Genomic DNA, 21,214 nt, shown 5'->3' on the forward strand with positions numbered 1-21,214 from the left:
ACATTGATTAATCCATTCAGCTTTAGTGAAACATTCGTGCTTGCAGCGTGCCAAGCAGCGGTGTTCACAGCGGCTTCTTCTGGAGAAGTGAAAAATAAACATAACTTGCCAGCTAGATAACAAAAGCCTCAGTCAAAAATATACGGCATATGCGAAATTCATAAAGCTCACGATGCTTTGAGCAATTTTAAGGCAATCAGCATGCAGTTACGTATGTTGTAAATTTGAGTTGTGCTTGCAATAAGTTTATGCTTTTTTGTGTGTTTTAGATAATGTATGCAGCTGTATTTTTTGTATGCAGCTGTATTTTAGTTTGACTTTTGATTATTTTTTGTCGCTTTTTTAGTTCGTGCTCACGTGAACAAAGCTGATAATACAAATTCCCAAAACATCCCTCTAATCAGTCAAAATGTGTAACATGTTTTGCGATGCCGATTCCTCAACAGTGGTAATGCCGAGTGGTGGAATTTGCGACTGTTATAACTCGGCTACAATCTGTAGGAACCGATCCTTTGGTTATGCTGCTGCATTGTTTGTGGTGCACAAATAAAACGAAATACTCAACACGAGGGTCATTGCCTGAAACGTTGCCTATTATATATTTTTCCGACATGAACCAGCGGTGTGCCCAATTGAATTATTTATGTAGCAATATACTGTGTACGTCTTTGACTGAGTGTGATATTCACTGGATAATTGCATTCCGTATAATTTATATGTAAAAAATGGTACGTCACCACTGTACAGGTTTGCAATGTATGTGTCAATCGACAACCTTGCAAACGAGATGTTCCATCTCAAGGGATTTCGCAATTGAAATATTTTAATTGAAATAATCATAGCTTACACTAGTAATTCAGGGCTGCCGATAGGGATACATACTGCCCGCATTGTACATTTAAGCAAGGATATAAATGCTCACTTTGACTTGGCTATGTTTATAAAATAAACGTTTATAAAAAATATGAGTTCTGCACGCACTCGAATGTTACGCAATTTTACTTGTCTCATCCATAAATGCAAGAAGCCTTCTCATATTTTAAACTACCCATTCACACACCCAGTCCTTAGAAAATAAAACACTCTCTAAGCGAATTATGCCACACCGACCCTTGCGTCTTTTTGTTAATTTACCATTCATGACTCATTCCACTCAAGTTCATCCACTCATCTACTCTGCTGCGCAGGTGAGAAGTATTTCTTGTATAATGTACCTGTCGCATTGTGTATGTGGATTAGGATTTCACCTGGTTGCAGGTGATGCATAAAGAGAGAGGCTTAGAAGTGTGCACGTATTCCCGTATGTGCATGCCACGTGTGTCAGTGAGCTGCGCTACTATTCCCAACAACCTGAGGTGGATTCCTGGCATGCAGAAATCCGTTGTAATCGGTATACAAAACAGTTATATGCCTTTCCTAGGTCAACTTAGTCTTAAAGGAGTACCCAGTGTGGTGTGTAAATATAAGCACTAGGGAGACAAGGGGTAGCCTCTTGGACACAGTTGCTGGCCACCACACCACCTCTTCATATGCCATTCTGGATTTATTACGTGTTTTTTATGAACAGGTATTTCCACTATAGTCCAAAAAGCATAAATTGGGGGTTGTCAGTGACAGTAAATCAAGAAGGTTGTTGACCTATCCTTATTGCTTTTTGAGCAATGCAACGTTGTGTGTGTGGACTTTTTCCAGGTAATCCAGTATATCGCAAAGTCTTGGTGTTGTTGACTCATTCGGAAATTTGGTGAACATCACAATTTAGGTCCCTTTGGAACAAGAAAAACATGTCCTCAGACTCAGTGAGGCTTTCTTGGGTAAAATAATAGTAAATGGACATGTTGCATAGTCAGGGCTGAACTGAGCCATTGAGCAACCAGGCATTTGCTCAGTATGCCAGACTGGCACTGTGCCAACTCGTAATCGGCCCAACTTACATCTCAACTTCAGTGATCCGGGAAACAATTTAAATTGGGGTGAGTGTGGTGGTCCATCTCCAGGACCAGCTTAAGATGGAAATGCATACGTTGTGCCGAATCGCCCAGTCCACACCTCTTCGTGTGCGATGCTCACATGCTCTACGTGTTGGTAGCGGTGCCATGTGCCGTGTCGGAGAGCAACACATCGCAAAGTAACACGTCACTGTACTCAGATTACCAAAGGCAGATTCTGACAATCGTGTATTATTATTCGATTTGCATTTTGTAAGCATGTTACCATTACTTAACAAGTACCAGTTGAATACGTTGAACGATATTCCAAACTTAACATAAAGTAAAACGTTATTTAAAATGCCACTAAAAAGTGGCAAGACAGCTGATGGCAATGTGTAAACTGTAGTTCAAGCTACAATGCCAATTACTTAATCACAATAGAATGCAATTATGACTTGTTTTAAACAAGCAGAATGTTTCAAGCGAAATGAAAGTGATCGAGTACTCAGATTACTTTCCTTTGAAAACGCCTACTATAGTATTACATTCCATTACCACTACAGCCGCAAGTTATAACACTGTGTAACATGTTTTTTTTTTCCTGGATTGTGTTATTTCCTAATTGCTTATGCCTCAAGAGTACAGAAAATGGCTATTATTCCCCAGAAACTTTGCTTTTGTGACCTGGACAGTGATATTTAAAAAAATACCTATTTTCCAGAACATTCCAGATAGATTCAGTGCTGAGTAAACTTGGAGTAACTTCTAGAACATTCTAGAACTTTCCAGCCTTAAGCCCACCAGTTCAGTTAAGTTCCAGCTGCCTAAGTGGATACATATCTGTAATTTTTCTGAGATGGAATCAAGAGGCTGCAAGCATCCGGCAAACACATTTTGCTATGTCTGCGGCCACTTTCTCAAGACAAGGGCGAAAAAGTACTCTGTGGAAGCATCTGCAAAGATGTGTGAGGCCTAAAAGGCACATTTTGACATGCCTGTCAGGGATCAAGACAAACTCTGGGCACCTCATTTAACCTGCGAGCAATGCAAAAAAAACTCTGGAAGGTAAGATGGATAATTGTTGCTCGGAATTTTATGTCATGAAATTTGTTTAAAATTTTAAATTGTAAAACTTTTCATTTTAGAATGTTTTACAATTTTCAATGTTATTGAAAAAATATATCAGACATGAAAAATGTTGCGAGAATCTCTTACACATTTGTCATGGGTGAAATAAAAGTATTTTTGTAGGATGCTACAGAGGGGAAAAGAGAGCCATGAAGTTCGCTATCCCAAGAATTTGGCGGAAACACACTGATCACTCAAGCAACTGCTACTTCTGCATGGTGGACCCCTCCAAACATCGGACTGGCAATAATTCACCTGCTATCACGTCATCCATCGCCCCGGTGCCACACTGCCATTAGCTCTCCGTACCCACTCCTCCTGGAGAGAGAGCAGCTATCTTTAAAAGAGAGCAGCAAGTCAGAGAGCGAGGAAGACATTGTAGATCCAGATGACAATTTCAGAGGTGGAGTTGAGAGAAATCCATACTACCCCAACCAAAAAGACCCCAACGACTTGGTCAGAGATCTTGGTCTCACCAAGTCCAATGCCGAGCTTTTGACATCTTGGCTCAAGCAGTGGAACTTGTTGGATGAAAGTGTGCAAGTCGCAGATCCGAGGAAGTGTCACCAACCTTTTTGCAGCTTCTTCACCTGTAAAGATGGGCTCTGCTTCTGCCACAATGTGACCAGTCTGTTCGTGGAAATTGGAATCGCCTGTAACCAGAATGAGTGGCGCCTTTTCATTGACAGCTCATCCAGGAGCCTCAAAACCGTGCTGCAAGTGCCCATCTCTTCCCCTGGCTTACTCGGTGCACCTCAAAGAGGATTACAACAGCATCAAGACCTTACTGGACACCTTGAAGTATGATGAGTACGGCTGGGAGGTCATCGGAGACTTCAAAATGGTGGCATTCCTAATGGGTCTCCAAGGCGGTCTTACCAAGTTTTCCTGCTATCTTTGCCTTTTGGACAGCAGGAACACCAAGGCGTACTACCACAGGTGGGACTGGCCACAGCGGACCGAGTTCTCTGTGGGGAGGAACAACGTCAAGTGGGAGCCACTGGTGGACCCCCAAAAGGTGCTGATGACACCACTGCACATCAAATTGGGCCTTATGAAACAATTTGTCAGAGTTGTAGATAAGGAGTAGGCAGCTTTCAAGTACCTTCAAGACTTCTTCCCTAAGCTGTCTGAGGCAAAGGTCAAAGCCATTATCTTCGTCGGACCACAGATGAAGAAGATCTTGGAGTGCAATGAATTCCCCAGGAAGCTCACTAGTAAGGAGAAAGCGGCTTGGAACAGCTTTGTCGCAGTGGTTTGTGGCTTCCTGGGCAATCACAAGGTCGAAAACTATGTGGAGCTGGTTGAGACTCTGGTAAAGAACTATGGCACAATGGGCTGTAGGATGTTCCTCAAAGTCCATATCCTTGATGCTCATCTTGATAAATGCAAGAAGTACACGGGAGCGTACTCGGAGGAGCAAGGCGAGTACTTCCACCAGGATATACTGGACTTTGAACGCCGCTACCACGGACAGTATAATGAGAACATGATGGGAGACTACATTTGGGGGCTGATTCGTGAAAGTGATTTACAGTATGATCGTAAATCTCGAAAAACTACTCACTTCTAAATCTTTGTCGTCATATTTGTATTAATTTCGTATAAATACATGTTCATTTTGATTCATGTTTTTTATTCTCACTTTATGTGAACGAAAATACACGAATTCACCCGTTTTCTCATTGAAAATAGGTACATTTCAAAATATTACTGTCCTGGTCACAAAAGCAAAGTTTGTGGGGAATAATAGCCATTTTATATACTTTTTCGGCATAATCAATTACGAAATAACACTTACTACCTAGGAGCAAAAATTGTGTTACATAATGTAATCAGTCATCCCTCTCAAGCAACCCTTACCAACACTTAGTGACTCTCAATTGTACCAATTATTACATTAAGGCCGGCAGTAGCATTTGAACAAGCTCGTATCGTTTATTCCATCATTTGTTTTGTTTCAGTGACCATGGCAACGACTGATTGCTTTAGCAACGGCCTTGCAGATGGATCGTTGCTGCACATTAAGTCACAGAAAATGTGATTATCGTGAACAAAAGCCTCAGCTGAGGCCATCACTGGGGAACGGGCACACATCAGGACGTCCTTGATGAGACAGATAATGCTATTTGGCCTCAATTTACTGCTGTGATAATCAGTTTGGCAGAACAGTAGACGCAAGGCTCCAGAGTTGGCGTGAGGTGTGCTGGTTTGTGGATCGAACGGCGCGGGCTCTGAGAGCTGGGAGAGTAAAAAACAAAATAAAAAGTAACTTGACAAATTAATTCACTTTGATGAAGCAGTAGTCAAAAGAGATTTTCAACAAATAAAGATCGTTTACCATATATGTTGTCATATATATATTGATGTACGTTTAAAATTCAATAAAAGCTTGTCATATAATTGACTCTTATCTGGCGTGTAGCTGTGGTACGAGTGCTTGACTGACAAATAAAATATCTTGAGTTGAAATCCAGGTTGGAGGTCGACTCAGCCCGTCATCCTACTGAGGTCAATAAAATTACTAATTTTCCCAAGTTAACATTGGGCGTCCTGTGTAGAGAGCAGCCATTGCCATTGGAACGTGAATTTTCCACAAATGGTTCAAGGCTGTCAACAAAATGGATACTACTCAGTGCCTGTCCGTGCATGAATCAAATGTTGCCTTTTGACTCGATACACACCTTACCTTGCCAGGTGGCACTATAGTCAGAACTCACAACCTAAATGCATAAATTATAATTATACGAGTTTCACATCCATGCAGCCAATTATCAATAACAAGTAATAGCAATAGTGAAAGTTGATAGTGAATGTTAACATCGAAGAAAAGCACTATGTGGTATGAATTCCCATTGGCAATCCTGAGATCGTGATGCAAATTCCACATTCCTATGGTGGGACCAAGTTTCTCAACAAGACATCTGATATTTACTTTCCCCGATATGTTAGTCGGGTCTGGTGGTGCATACTTATAACCTAGTGCAAAAGTAAGCAGTACAACACATGCATTATTGAATTCATCTGTGAAAAGCTTTGTGATTCCCTCAAATGCCCAATTTCTCTCCAGGTACTCAGGTTTCCTCCCACATTTAGAAACACTTCTAAATTGCATTAACACAACATCCCAATGCAGTATTCTAAACAAAAATATATTAAGACTCAAGAAGGCTATTCTGGGTAACATAATTCACGTTATTCTTATTATAATGATTATTATCTATGTATGTTGAACTTCTTTCGCATGACATGTATGCAACCATGCTATCGGAGGTCCGCGGGAAGGACAACAAACTAAACACAATATATATAGACTCCAGGGGTATAATTGATTTAGTTGACTTTAACTGGAATTGGAAGTCCCCACTTTCTGGTTCAAGATACCCAGCCAGTTATGATGAGCAATATATATTTCATATAGTGCTGTAATTCACTGCATTACTAATGTTATAATTGAGATATATATATGAAATACCCAATGGCCTGAAGCAAGGGAGAGAGATGATTACTGTTAGTGGTGAGGTTATAGGATTTTAACAGCTCACCAAGCCTCAAGTGTTATGAAAAGATCACATGTCAGCAGCATAACCTAATACGTAAAAATATACTCACCCTGACAATATATCCTCCACGACATATGACAACCCTTTCACGCAAAATAAACGAATGACTACCCGATTGCACTGATGTTTCCCTAGGGCAAAGTAGCAGGACATGGTTTGGTTTGTGTGTTGGTTTACAGACCCCAGTTGGTGAAATTATGAATGTGTCTGAATGCATTTGAGAGCCTCTGCTGCACATTCAATGCATTAAATGTTGTGGCTGTGTGTTTAGCATCATGATGTAATTCAGTGATGCATTCATTTTTGCTATTGAACTTTACTGATCGACATAATTTAATATTGGCCCTCATGGAATCGAGACTAAAAGTGATAAATACAGTAGTTTAAAAATGTGTATCTGTTGAATAGAGCGCTTTGATCTATAATCCATCTGGTGTGGATACAAATATGAACTATTTGGTAGAAGCCTGGAAAGGGCGCTGTATAAATCCTAAATAGAATAGAATAGTCATCCTATGCAGAGACTGGAGCCTTCCAATAAAACTGTGGAATTCCCACCCTCTAGCTCAGGGCCTCCAATTGAGATAAGAACCGTATCGTGCATTTTTGACAATGGTGACACTTTAATTTGCGTGTAGCAGATGCCCTGTATGTGCAAACCTTACCCGACAAAGCATGAAGGAGCATCGACCAGTGTTGAGAGAGGCCTATTGAAGTGGCCTCCAGGGTAATTCTCTGGTGTCATCTTCTTGGGTCCTTCTCTGAGATGAGCTTGCACTCTGCTTAGGATATTTTTTCACATCCGATATAAACAACTGTGGCATCATTGGTAAAACATGTCAGTATTAAAAAATAATTTTCAATACGGAAAAATCCTGTGTTTCAGAAGTTTTTAGGAGGGGATGTTTGTCCTATTCCCAATTTGGAGATGTCCAGATAATTAAAGAAAATTAGCAGCAATCAAAGAAGACACTCAAAGGTCAGTTTTGACAGATCAACACCCCTCCCTACTTGCTGTGTTTACATCTAAATGCCATCACGTAGCCTCTTTCTATGTGCGTGTTATTGTGTTTTCGTATGTGTATCACAGTACATGTTTTGTTATTTAGCATCACTGTACTATGTGTACTGCAATATGTATTTTGTTATTTACCATTATAATCCTGAAAATCACTGAGTGGTTGGATTGAGTCTTAAAATGCACACAACAATTCTGCTGTTAATCCAGCAACTAAGTGGATATGATCAAATCTTGACTTAAAGCTTTCATTACTACAGGAATTCATATTCTTGGATCTTTCAGTAAAGTCACGTAGATAGGTTAAAAAAAAATTCGACGTTTCGATCGCTTGTGAAGCGATCGAAACGTCATAGTTTTTTTGTTATTTTTTTGTTATTTTCTTTGAACCTATCTACGTTACTTTACCGAAAGACCCAAGAATATGAATATGATCACTGATTTAAAAAAAAAACATCCTGCATTATCCAGTATTTAATTTGAAGCGAAGTGGTGAAGGAAAAGTCACGATCAAAAGTAAAGTACTTCATCCAAGATAAAAAAAAGTCGCATTTATGCACCTAACTCTTTTAGAGATTAATAACACGAGGCACACATTTTGAAGATGCACAATATTCTTAAAAGTATATTTTTATGGTTGAATTGGAAATAGGTTATCAGATTTCAATTCCAGTAAATGTTGACGCGGTTTTACTGTCCAATTTTATGCCTCGTGAATCAGTTAAATTATGTTCAGCAGAGTTAGTGTTTCCATTCGTTTGTCCTGTTTTTGTTATTATTGAACACACGGTCTGTTAACCTCTGGCCTTCGCTATGCCCCACTGCTCAGCATTTAACATCAACCAGCCTTTTGCATCCATATGAAAATTACACGTTGGTGAGCATAGCTGTGTCGGCTTAATTATATGCGTTTATTGATTGGTAGGAACCAAATGTGGCAATTACACATTTCTGCAGCCAGAACGATTCTCGACATAGGACAACCACTGTTGATGCCCCATTAAGTCGTACTCAATTTATGAAACCTAGAGCAATTATCGGCTCTTTCAACCAGCCCCGACCACGACTAAGACTTGTAACTTCCAATTGTAAGTCTCCTATGCTATCCGCAAAACAACCAGGTTGGAGATTATTTTAATGTTGTAGTGCATTTTCATTTCGAATGGTATTCAAATACTGATGCATTATAATGATGGTAGTCCTTGGTCTCTCTTGAAATTATTAGAAATGTTACTTTCCAAGAACATATTCTTTTATATCACCAGCATATAATATCAACGATAGTCCTTTATTTTCTCTGTACATGCTCACACCAATTCAGGGATTTAGGGTCAAAGGTAAGTGATGATTTCAAGAGAGTGGGTAGCATCTGAGTTATCTCTTACCACCAGATGTGTTAGTCTGAATTAATCGTTGGGAGTGTTTGCTTGACTGAAAATGCATTTGGGTCACAGTGGAAGTGCAATGTAGGACAGCGGTGTAGCCGACTACAGTGGCTCGGGGTGTCTCATATTGGTGATGTCGGAGCACCGAGCTAAAGTCGCCGAGATGCTGGGTTCAACTGTGATTAATCTTCGTTCTCAAGTGTGACAAAGTGGATTGTCACCCTTGTGACTTTTATACAGCAGGAAAAAAAGGTGTTATGTAAAATTAGGTCTCTCAATTCATTAATCACATTGTCTTCTGGGGCCATTCTCACACACGACTCTCTTTGTCGTGAGAGTTTAGCTTGAAAGGGATTTGGTAACATTCTAATAAGAGAGTAATAGTCAGTGGTCAACATGGATTTGGCAGTACCGGTATGAAACGATTTGTCCTGCGGCTCACGTGAACTGCCATTTCTTCTCAGAAATACTCATGTTGCTCTCGGTTAAAATGTTATGAAAAGTGCTGGTATAACATGTTTGGTGTGCTGAAGCGTGCTAGTATGGAACACCATTGACTACTGAAAAAAGTATATAAAATAACGAGCCTTTATGAATAAACAAAAGGAAGGAATAACACGAATGAATGATGTTTAAAAGGACAGATAATGTTGGCAGCAAGTCAATAACCTGGAAAAAACTGCACCTGGGAAAGACACGCACCACACATTCCAAAGTGAATCACTTCTGCCATTTACATCTCCTGAGCTCACCGTGAAAAACACGTGCATCTTTGTTACAGACCTTGGCCCACCTTCTTAACGTGGGACTGATTGAAACAGAGCCAATCGGACCACCTTCATCAACCAAGGACAGGTCACCTCCATAAGGGAAGTGGTTAGCAACAGTAGTTGTCCTATGGACTGGTCATCATCATAGGAATGTGGAATATTGTCACCACTTGTGTCATTTTAAGGCCTGTAAATAGAGATAGTAAATTCACCCCCCACTTAATTAAGGAAGGAGATTATCTGACTTTTAGATGAGGAAAGTTGACGTTTTTTGGAGCAGAATCAATGAATTTGAGACATTGCAACCAACATTTACATGAATAAAATATAATTTTATATGGTGAGCATTTGAGAAATTACTTCCAGTGGGCAGAACTCTCTTGTTTTTTTGTTGTCTTGAGATTTTCCACAGAAAAAAGTCAACAAAATAAAAATAACATTCTATCTCAAGGGCTCTTCAAAGTCAAAGTCTCCTTCTTCTCAAATTAAGGGGTGGAGCTTAAATAGAATAGGGGCATGCCCTAGAGCGCTCTGTTGATTTAAGGTCATAAAATCATAGACTAAAATACGTCCAGCAGTTAGCAGCAGCAGAGCTGTAATGGTACGGATGTGACCCCAGACCCATTGGTTGCCTGAGTCAGTGGTGAAAATTCCACAATCGTATAGCTAGAACCTGTTTGTTCATAGAACAACCATCAAATACTGTTGACTTCCCTCAAAGTGGTGCTCATATTTCACAGCACCCACAGTCAAGTCTTGTTGGTATGAATAAATCCAACGGATATGTTGGAGTTTGTTAATGGTTATTTTCGTGGTCACATCTCAAAAGCAGTTGTAGTTATTCTTCATCAGCCAGAGAGTTTCTAATGTAATTGAATCCTGAAACCACGTCGGAAAAATAATGTGAGTCTGACGATGACGTCACTATAAAATCGAATTCGTTTGATCCACAAAATTGTCTTGACAACAAGTCTCTTTTGGCGTCATCTGGTCCAACCCATGTGAGACTAGGCTCTAAGGAAAGCTGTCTCGGGTGTGGACCAATCAACTTCAAGGACAGTGCACATTATCAGAGTTATGTCTTTTGTTTGTATTATGACTGCAGGTATTGCGGTCTATGCAAACATGACTCCTTGTAGAAAGGTGTCAGTTTTGTTGCCAGATAGTAGGGTAAAAAAACAATTATCAAGTCTCTTGGTCTTATGAATCTGTGTAACAAGACTCATTGATCCTCCAATTTTGTTCTGCGCTATGATCAATTTATATCACAGTCCCTTTTCCACATTTGGAGGTCAGAGTTTTGCTCAGTCCCATCATCCCTTCCTGATCGATATAAAATGAGTACCACTTTTATGGAAAGTCAACCAGTGGTTGTCCTGTGGGTAGACTGCCCCTGCCATAGGAGAGTAGATAATCAGGCCCACCAAAGGAGATGTGCATGGCACCTCTCGGCTCAAGAGTGCAGGGAAATGCCCGATCGTGTTATCCCTTATATTTCCATCACCATCACAAGCAAGTACGATTATTGTTGATACACAGAACAGTACTGGTGTTGAAGGTGTTTCAAAAATAAAGCAAAACCAATAGAACACCGTCGAAATGGCTGAAGCTATGCACTTGTAGATATTTTAAACGATGACAGCTACGATTTTGGAGCTTTAAACGGAAACAATTATATTTTAGTTGCTATGTTTATCACAAGTCAATTTCAACTGCATGTAATTAATATAAACTGTGCAATTAAATTGAAGTAAAGATGAATATATATTTTATATGTAATTAAATGTAATACAACGTCATTGTACACCACAATCCAATTTTGTAAAAAATAAAAAATCTTGCCTCCGAACCCTGCCTTTCCTTACCTTTAAAAGTTACTTCATTATTAAGCGGCCAGGTGGCACAGAGGTAAGAGCACTGAGCTGCCACGGCTGAGACTCTCGGTTCAAATCCAGGCAGCTGTCTGTGATTAAGCTAGGTTCTCATTAATTAAGTAAGATTTGGTTCACTTTATCCAGCTCTGGAGAATTGTAGCAGGGCAAGTGGGGAAATGCTACCCCCTACTATGTGGATTTGAGGTCACTTGAATGGTTCTCACATGTAGTTCTGCAATATCTATTTACACTGGTCATTTTCTAACATGGAGGGTTGCAATGACAACTGAAATCACACTGGAGCCTTTGTCTCATGACACAACACCGACAGCACAATGGATTCAAATTTGGGGAAAGATACAAACATCTATCATGAATAAATTCGGATACATTAAATCAAGTCAAAAGCTCTCCCTACCCAAACGAGAAATAGTTGGCACACACCTCGATTTGTGTCATTGAGTCATTGGTGAAAATTCCACATTCACATAGCACGTACCATAACTCCATTTTACTGTTCCTTGTCACCATTCGTTTCATCAACCCAAGTGGAATGACAGGATTGATGGACCCCCAACCTTTATTTGAAATTGCTATAATCCAATCGTGTAACAAACACACAAACAACAGCAATTATACAGCTTGCACATGTTTCACAGAGGTTTTCAGCCCTGCTTTAGCACTTCATATTGTTTACACCCACCTGATAAAGACAATCCTCTAATATCTCAGAAGTAACTTTGCCTTGAGGCATTATGTCATTTAACATACTCGCATTGAACTGCAGACACGCACAGATAGGTTTAACAGCCACGAAGGGCAGCGACCCTGAACAACAGATGTGGGGCTTAGTAAAACATTACTGCAGCTTATTAGCTATATTTGCCATCATTCCCTCACTTTTGGTGCAATGGCAATTGATAAAATCAGAAACGTAAAAACATTTCAACTCAAATACAACTGATTCTGTACAAAAACAAAACGATTTCACCCTCAATCATGACCCCATTGCAGAATGGCCCGAAGTTGGTAGGGTTTGGGCTGAGTTGATGTTGGTGGGAACATTTTGCATGCTGTATTTGCGCAAAATTGTTTGCAAATATCCGTAATCACGATGCAAAGGCGTGGCTCGTTGAGAAAGGCGTGGCTCGTTTGAGAAGCACTGAGAGGGCATGGTGGCCAATTCCATTAAACTTCACGGAAATGTTTGGTACCTCCATTCCCAAAAATGTTCTTCATATATACTGAAAGCTTTAATCACATTTTTCTGCACTGAGGCTCTCTCACAAACACACACGAAGATGGCAGTGATGATGAAGAAAAATAAGACGGTGATGAGGATAACGATGTGAATGATTATTATATTAATGGTGATGATATATGAGTGCCGATTATGATCAATTGATGCTGCTTCTACTTCTGCAGGTGACGATGGTTGTGATGATGATAGTTAGGCTACTGTTGTGGTTGCTTGTGACATTTTTTACAACCAATGATGGAGACAAAGACGATGCAGTGGAGGTAGTGTTCCTGGGAAAGATGCACTGAGTGCTAAAACTTGTTTTTTTAGTTTATTTGGCATCTGCAAAGAAAAAACACTAGAGCACCTCAGAAAATGAATTCCAGGTCATTGTTGCACTGTATTTTCCTGGCCCTCTCACAGACCCCAGGGGCTTGGAGAGATTCATAAATCTCCATGTGATCCACAAAATAAATTTTGCGGAATTACCACTTAACCGCAGAATTCCGCAAATGTGCAAAAAACAAGCTCAACATTAATCGGACCCAAAGTGTTCCTCTGCTCAATTGACCAACGGCGCAGCACTCGTCGCTCATGATGGGAACCAGTCTTTCCAAAGGATGGCTGCTCTTGGCTTGCTTGGTAATGATCAAAGAAGCCCTGGAATTGTTTTTGTTCACGCCACCACTGGTAGAAGAGCTTCCACCAGAGGGAGCCCTAGAAAGAAGGTATTTGGCCTATCCTTCTACGCTGGCCAGACATCTTAGAAGAGGTGGGAGTACCCACAATTGTCCCCATCACTTGTGACCTGCCGATCGACTGTGGTTCATACTGCTGGGTGGACAGAAGTGGAGCTTGGGGAGACAAAATAGGATTGCCCTTTGTTTCAACTGCCCTGCCAGGAAATTAAATCGAACCGATTACCTCTAGATTGTAGGTCAAGTGTGCTAACTGGTATACCACGGCGGCATCTCTGTGACTTGATACAAAGTGGAATATCATATTATTGACCCCGGGACGGTGATGGGCTGATTGCGAGTTGAGTACTGTGGCCACAGTGCCACTGGCCAATGCTGTACTGTAGTTAACAACAATAAAATCGCAGCACTTTTAAGTGAATCTATAATCAGCTTCCTACCTCTCTGGCCTCTCTGTGCTATGAAGAAAGGCCATTGCCAAAAGCAAACTTACATATATATTTCTTTTTCAGGCAGTGTTGTCAACGGATGTTTTAAGTTTCATTAGAATCACTTGTCCATTTTATGAAGATAAAAACAGAACCCATGCTTCAATAACACTGCTTTAAAATAACTCATCTACAAAAGGTGACGTTGTGGACCATGGCACTTTATACAAGTAGCACATTTTACAAATGGCAAAAAAGCTGATATATATTAAAGTCAAAAGGTGAAAATGTAGCTAAAATTCACATTCGTTGGTGCACAACTCCTTTAGTAGCCCTGGGGTAATGGCTTAACTTCCAAATTTCTATGGCGGGTACTGTTTAATGCGTAGAACGAATACAGAACATTGCTTCACTAAGTGATGCTCATTTTAGCGACCCCTGAGCACCAATGGTGATGGGGTCGAATCCACTGTCGTCGGGATTTGAAATCACAATCTTGTGATTGAAATCCATTCTTCTCTGCCAGCTGAGCTACATCTCAGCCAGATGGTGTTTTAATAAAGGATAACAGTGAAAGACACGCATTTAACTGCTCAGATTAATGACAAATTGCAGCAAAAAAAGATAAATTGCAGCAAAATCTAAGTACATTCATTCACGCTTGAAAAATTGTTTCACGTTATCAATAATTTTAAGTGATTTATGTTCGGCTTGGAGATGGGAGGGGTTGAAAAAGGTACCCTCTCCTTAATCACTGCATGACCACTGGGCGGTGGGAAGGTTTATGGTGACTCGTGACCGTGGCACGTTAATTGCACGTCAAACCCAGGCTCTTCCCAGGCCGCTACTGTGCTACTGCGTCCTCATGATGTGAAGCAGAGGTCGCAACCGGGTACCCGATACCCGGCTACCCGTACCCGGCCGGGTGACGGGTACGGGTAGCCGTTTGCGACCCTGGTACGGCCGGGTACGGGTAAGGAATCAAAACCCGTTTGCGACCTCTGATGTGAAGGCACGATGTCATATATGTGCAATAGCCTTGCTTTGACGGGACACTCCTGGTCGTGTTGCTGAACATTGACTCGAGAACTGGTCACGATATCGCGAGTTCACTGCGGCGATGAAAACCTCACATCGTGACGTAGCTCACCTTGTTCGCTCATTTAACGAAAAAAATCTAAATCACATTTTCAACGGAGCATGAGCAATGTATGCGCTAAACTTTTTCTCAAAATGCTTCAAATATTGGTTGCTGACCCTACCACCAAACATTTCGTTCAGATTTTTGCCCTGCAGGGGTGCGTCCTACGGCTGTCCGAAACTAGGTCACGATGAATGTGGAAAGGGGGAAGATGCGCTTGTGCGGAGGGAAATGGAAAGACCCGGCTCAGTTCAGCACAGTGTGGGCACATGTCAGCCACCATAATGGCCCTGTTCCACTTACGACTGATCTGCTAAGTGTGGAATGAAAATCTTGTCCGCTTTCACCGACTAGACCATTTATTAATTGAAATAAGCTAGTTGTACCACGCAGCTGAGGTGTACCGTTTAAATTTTAATGTGATTCTGGTGGTATTTTGGTGTTGCTTTTATTTAGATATTTAATTCCACACTCACGCACATTAATAGTACAGGTAGGAGTGTTGGGGAAGTTACGTTAGATTAACTTTGCACAAATTGCAAATGAGATTTGATTGTCAAAATAATGCTAACAATTTTCGATTTAAAGCTTTCGTGACTGCAGGGATTCATCGTCTTGGTTCTTTCGGTAAAATCACGTAAAATGGAAATAATAAAATAATAAAAATATAACATTATAAAATACAATTCTCACGACGTTTCGGCCACAATGCAAGCATCTGTCCTCATGTTGTATTTTTGTTATTTTATTATTTCCCTTCTACGTGATTTTACCGAAAGAACCAAGAAGATAATGCTAACAAGTTAATTATTGCATGATCAATACTTTATGCACAAATAGTTATTGCTTTCAAATACGCTCGCTGTGTGCTTCAGAGTGAAAATATTATACTTTCAGCACACGCAGTTAGCACTGCAAATATTATGAGTTTGACTCTGGGCAACCACCTTTGATTAATCTGAGTTGACAAGCAGGGTGAGTGAATTGATGGTGTCAACCTAGTTACCAATAACAGCACAAGAACATTGTTCGATGTGATTTTCCCTTGGTAGAATATACAATTAATACATTTAGAATATATTGTTTACGCTTACACCATATTTGGCTTTGTAATACAGTGAGCTGGTTTTTCATGGTGATCATGTGTCTCATATGATTGCTAACCCATACCCACAACCCTTTCAAATTAGCATTGTTCTCTTGAGGAACTTTTGTCAGCCCTACCAAGAAATATGTAAAGCTACCGTAAAGTAAGAGCCATAAAAATTATGTAATCTGAGACTGGGAATTCTTTTGGGGCTATTTTGACAAGAAAGTTATTCAATACGTAAATGTATGTGGTAAATGTGCAAAACAATTAACATTTTTTTTCAGAGGCCAAAATATTAGCAGATGATAGTGATTTCACTTGGCTTTTGTGAACACCTCAAAATGCGTTTGTGTAATCACTGTAAAATTGTATTCAGAAGCAAGCAAAGCGCAGCATTCTCTCGCAAACAAATTGTTGCTTAAAAGCGAACTGGGCTTTAGAGGAATGTGCTGAGGTATCCTTTTGGTGTCGTATTGAACAGCATGGAAACCCGTTAAGTCATTTCAGAATATTTTATTTGAGTTTTGGGAGGGCTGCTTTTGAAAATGAAGCGGTGTATTATGACTGCATTTGTTATTTTCAAAGAAATGTAGTCTGATTACTTGAATACTGCTGTGTGATGGCTGAATTCATGTTGATATATCCTTGGTTATTATTTAACATGAAAAATAAAAGCCCTATGCAGTATAAAAATAAACGCCTTGTGTAGAAATTGTAGGTTGAACTTTATGTATTGGCTGCTGTCATATTAACATCAGCTGCTGGCAATCATTTCCCCTTTTAGTTGTTTTTGGAAGAATAAAACATTCAAAGGAAATCAACCTAATCATAAAAAAGCAATCAGCCATTGTACGCAAAGTATCACAAATATGAACATAAGCTAAAATATAGTAATACAGGATTACTGCTAGCTGCCTATAGTGATCTGATTACAGCTATGTATTACTAGTAACACGTTAAGTCCTAAACCAATGGAGGAATAGCAGCAGATGGTTCCTCGATGTACGGCGGGCAATCTAGGGGAGCAGCGTTCTTTCTCCACTCAGCCACCTGCGCCTCCGGTCATTCTCTACTGGCTTCAGGGTTATGTATGAGCCCCCTGGGCCCTGGGAGGGAGGAGATGGGTGGCGAGCGAGAGCACGGCCCAGGGTGCAAAGAAGCACGGGCAGCCTGGGCTCTCCGGTCGAAGAGGACGACAGCGTAATTGGTGTCCCGCGAGAGTCATCAGTCAGGGATTTCCACGACACCGGATTTTGTGTTAGTCCTCAGAGCATCATGCCGAACGTGCAAAAAAACCCAGATCAACTTTCGCAAGGTTGACTGCAGCTTTTCAACATCGCCCTTGTAATATAGTGTGGATAACTTTAGTCGCAGCGTTTGGGTGACCAACTACACGCGTCAAGAGTCACACTGTGTCTCTATTCTCAATGCCTCCTGAGCCCCGTTCATCTCTTTTAGCAGCCCTGTGCTACAGTGGTGGAAATTCCACCTTTTTTATAATAGGGAGCAATCTCTCCATATGATTACCAATGGTTATTGAGTACCACCAAGTGGTATTCAATATCAACAAGTTCCACCAAGTGGAACTCAACAAACAAAGAGGGATGATGGGCTGTCAATCCATGGCCAGGATATGACATGGCAAGCTTACAATTACTGTATGGCTTAAAAACGTTTTCTACAATTTGCAGTACATTTGCAAACCTTTTATTTTGAATTATTTAATCCGCAAAATTGTTCCACCATCTTCAAGTATTTTACTACAGATTATTCTTGCAAAAGATAGTTCAGTGGGTGCTCACCTGGGCATTCATAAATACATCTTCCATCTGCGAATCTAGGTTCTATTATAAACATCAAATTATTGCGATTTGAATGTCAAGTCATGCATATCCCTCAACAAAGCTATTTCATTTATATGAGTCAAATGTGCTGCCATATGGGATGGCTTGTGACGTTATCAAACTCCCGCATAACATGCTGAAGACACTCCGCCTGTCCTGTACAGAATAGAATGCTAGTCAAATCAGTGAACCATGTGCAAATTGTAAGAGCGTGTCCTAGGTGTATTTATAGTCTGGCAAAACACTTCTCAATGTTCTTCATATAACCATCCAACCATCCATAACAAGTGGCACTGTGGTTGGAACACTAGATTCACAATAAGAACATTATCGATTCAAATCCACATCAGGGATTGACTTAGAACATCATCTATCCATTATTGATCAAATGAGTACATACCACTCTGTGGAAAGTCAACATGGGTTGTTTTATGAAGCTTGGCTCCCACCATAGGAATATGGAATTTTCACCACTAGTTCATGGCCAGCAATGGCTATGACTAGCAGTCTCATATTTGTTTACACATTGCGATACTTTACTTCTTTATTTGAACAAAGTAATACAAGTAATCATTTTAACGCCAAATATTTACACAGTAAAGCCAAACACTCTTTATTGAGGAGGTCTTGCGTTAGGATGATGGGCCAATTCTCTTAATGATTTGTTTGGCATGTGGGGAAAAATATATATAATACCCAGAGAAAACCCATACTTACACGGGAGTAACACTCAGCACTTTCACCAACTGACCACCTCACAGTGGTATGACCACAACACATGGAAAGCCTTGTGGCCATCTTAAATGTTGCCATGCGTGGACTATATATATATTTATATATTAGCATCCATTTGTCCTTGGAGGAGACAAAATACATCAGATTAAGTTGTTAACCCTTTGTTTAAAGGATAAAGAAAGGCATGTAATATATCAGATAAAAAAATAGACATGAAATTCTTAATGTCCACCAAATAACACTTTTTCATGAACATCCAGAACGAATAGTTTCTAACGATTGGATACATTTGCATCTTATTTATGTCTGTTCGGTGATTTAAACTTATGTTTAAGTGTAATTAGTTAGTTTTACTCATCCATTTTATCTCCCAGAGATGGTCAACTTATATTTGTTAAAGGCAATTAGATCTATAGAAAATATTTTAAATACCATATTGATGTGGATCATTTGACAGCAACTTTCAATTATATATCTGCATTTGATATTATCAACAATTCAATCATACTTTATTCCTCTGTCATATAAATACATGTTAAATTGAAATTTAAGTAATCCATCTCCTACAAAAGCAGATAAGTGCCAACATATCAGAGCAGATTTGTCAAGCGTGCCAAAATCCAAGATTCCTGTAAGTAATTCAAGATGGCCGAAAAAAATGGCAAAACATTTTGCTAAATTATATTACAATTGATATTAAAATCTACATCGGCAAAAGCTACCAAACATTTCCACAAATTACACAACAGTATATGTTACATGTGATTGGAGTCTTTAACATGCATTTTACAGCAGTAGATGTCCCTTGGTATAGTGCCGCATACATTACAAGTTGGCTGCATTTTGAATTGAACTGTAACAAAGGGGAGCTTATTTTGACTGCTCAACTACCCAGATTCCTTGTGATACATAAGAAGGCCAAAGTGTCCCCTGCGCAAATGAGCCTCAGGCAGTGCTCATAACCGGTCCCTCCACTGTTGAATTCCCACAAAGTGGTGCAGCAGCCTCATCATGTGACTGACCACAGAGAGAGGATGATGATGACAGTTGCATTTTGAGTTGCGGTTATATTTGGATCCTATATGAATCAAAATTGTAAATGCATTTCATGATGGCGATGAGTCGTCTTAGCACAATATTTAACTAATAATTTCACGATATGTAGCCCGGCTCTTCTGCACGCGAGTGGTAGTATTGTGGTTCACACACAGCATTACTATCCTGGAGATCCAGATCAAGATGCACAACACAAGCGGAAAATTGAATCTGACCCAAAACTGGACTTTCCCAGGTGAACCGTAATATTCTCTCCGTGGTCGCATGGATTTTTCTCCGGGTCCTCGTGTTTTTCCCTCCACATTTAGAAACATGCATTTAGAGTATTTGGCGCCTTTAAGTTTCCACGTCATAAGCCACTTCGTTGAACTGCAATTTGTGACAAGGTCGCTCCTGGAAAAGAGCTTCATAGCTCAGTGGGCTTTACCTGTTAAAATAAAATGTTTAGTAATAAATAATTGTTTACTAAGAGCACTTGCCCCAACAGTCTATATTGCTTACTTTTGCATGTAAACCGTATATGGCCGTTTTTGTGTATTATCTATCTATCTATATAAAAGTAGAAAATTGTGGCAGGGTTTGTGGGTTTATCTGTAGGTTTGTGTTTGGTCGCGCGCTTGGCTCTCCAACGGTAGGGTATTCCTTTTCCCATCCTTTCAACTTTTAATTAGTTTAATTAGCGATTTTGTGCATTTTTTGTGCGCTGCCTTTTATTTATTTATGACGCCTGCGCGACCGTACCAATTCACGCGCCTTTGGTGGGGGGAACGGCCCAGATTCCAAGTCGCATGCCTTCAGTGGGAGTGAGGGGGACCTTTTCTTTCGCGTTAAATATGCTATAAAAATACACTAAACGCTCAGGTAAATTCTTCACTGTCTCATATCCCCCCCACGCCGATACTATACAGTCGGTACATGCTACCACTATAGGCCGTAGATATTGCTGCAGAGCGGCCGGGGAGATTGTGGCTGCGGGGGGGCAGGGGTAGCAACCCAGCCCCAGCCTGCCAAGGTGCCACCTCGGCCAGCTGGACAATCTAGGCGAGGCCGGAGGCTCTGCACGGGACTACGCCTCACCACGCCACTCTGTCAGGTGAGTACGCTGTGCTATAGAGTCCATAAATACTGATATAGAGTAAGCATGTTCTATTGTAGTGATAGCAGGTTCCACCACAGTCGGTATGCACTGCTGTAATCATAGCAGGTACTACCACAGTCAGTATGCACCGCTGTAATCATAGCAGGCACCACCACAGTCGGTATGCACTGCTGTAATCATAGCAGGTACCATCACAGTATGCACTGCTGTAATC

The 21,214-nt window shown here is 40.4% G+C and overlaps 1 protein-coding gene across 2 annotated transcripts in view; it reads left to right on the forward strand.

Annotated features, from left to right (window-relative positions):
* Positions 1–21,214, forward strand: part of LOC133344908 (uncharacterized) — an 842,858-nt gene that overhangs the window by 15,327 nt on the left and 806,317 nt on the right. The window contains exon 2 of one of the 2 annotated variants that reach the window (XM_061555235.1): positions 2,788–2,996. The gene's annotated coding sequence lies outside the window, so the exon portion shown is untranslated. Of the gene's footprint in view, positions 1–2,686; positions 2,997–21,214 lie in introns of those variants that run through there. The other variant, XM_061555236.1, reaches the window with a different exon arrangement.

Source organism: Lethenteron reissneri, chromosome 20, assembly GCF_015708825.2.
Source record: "Lethenteron reissneri isolate LAM-NWPU_2019-01 chromosome 20, ASM1570882v1, whole genome shotgun sequence".
In the NCBI taxonomy this organism is placed as follows: Eukaryota; Metazoa; Chordata; class Hyperoartia; order Petromyzontiformes; family Petromyzontidae; genus Lethenteron; species Lethenteron reissneri.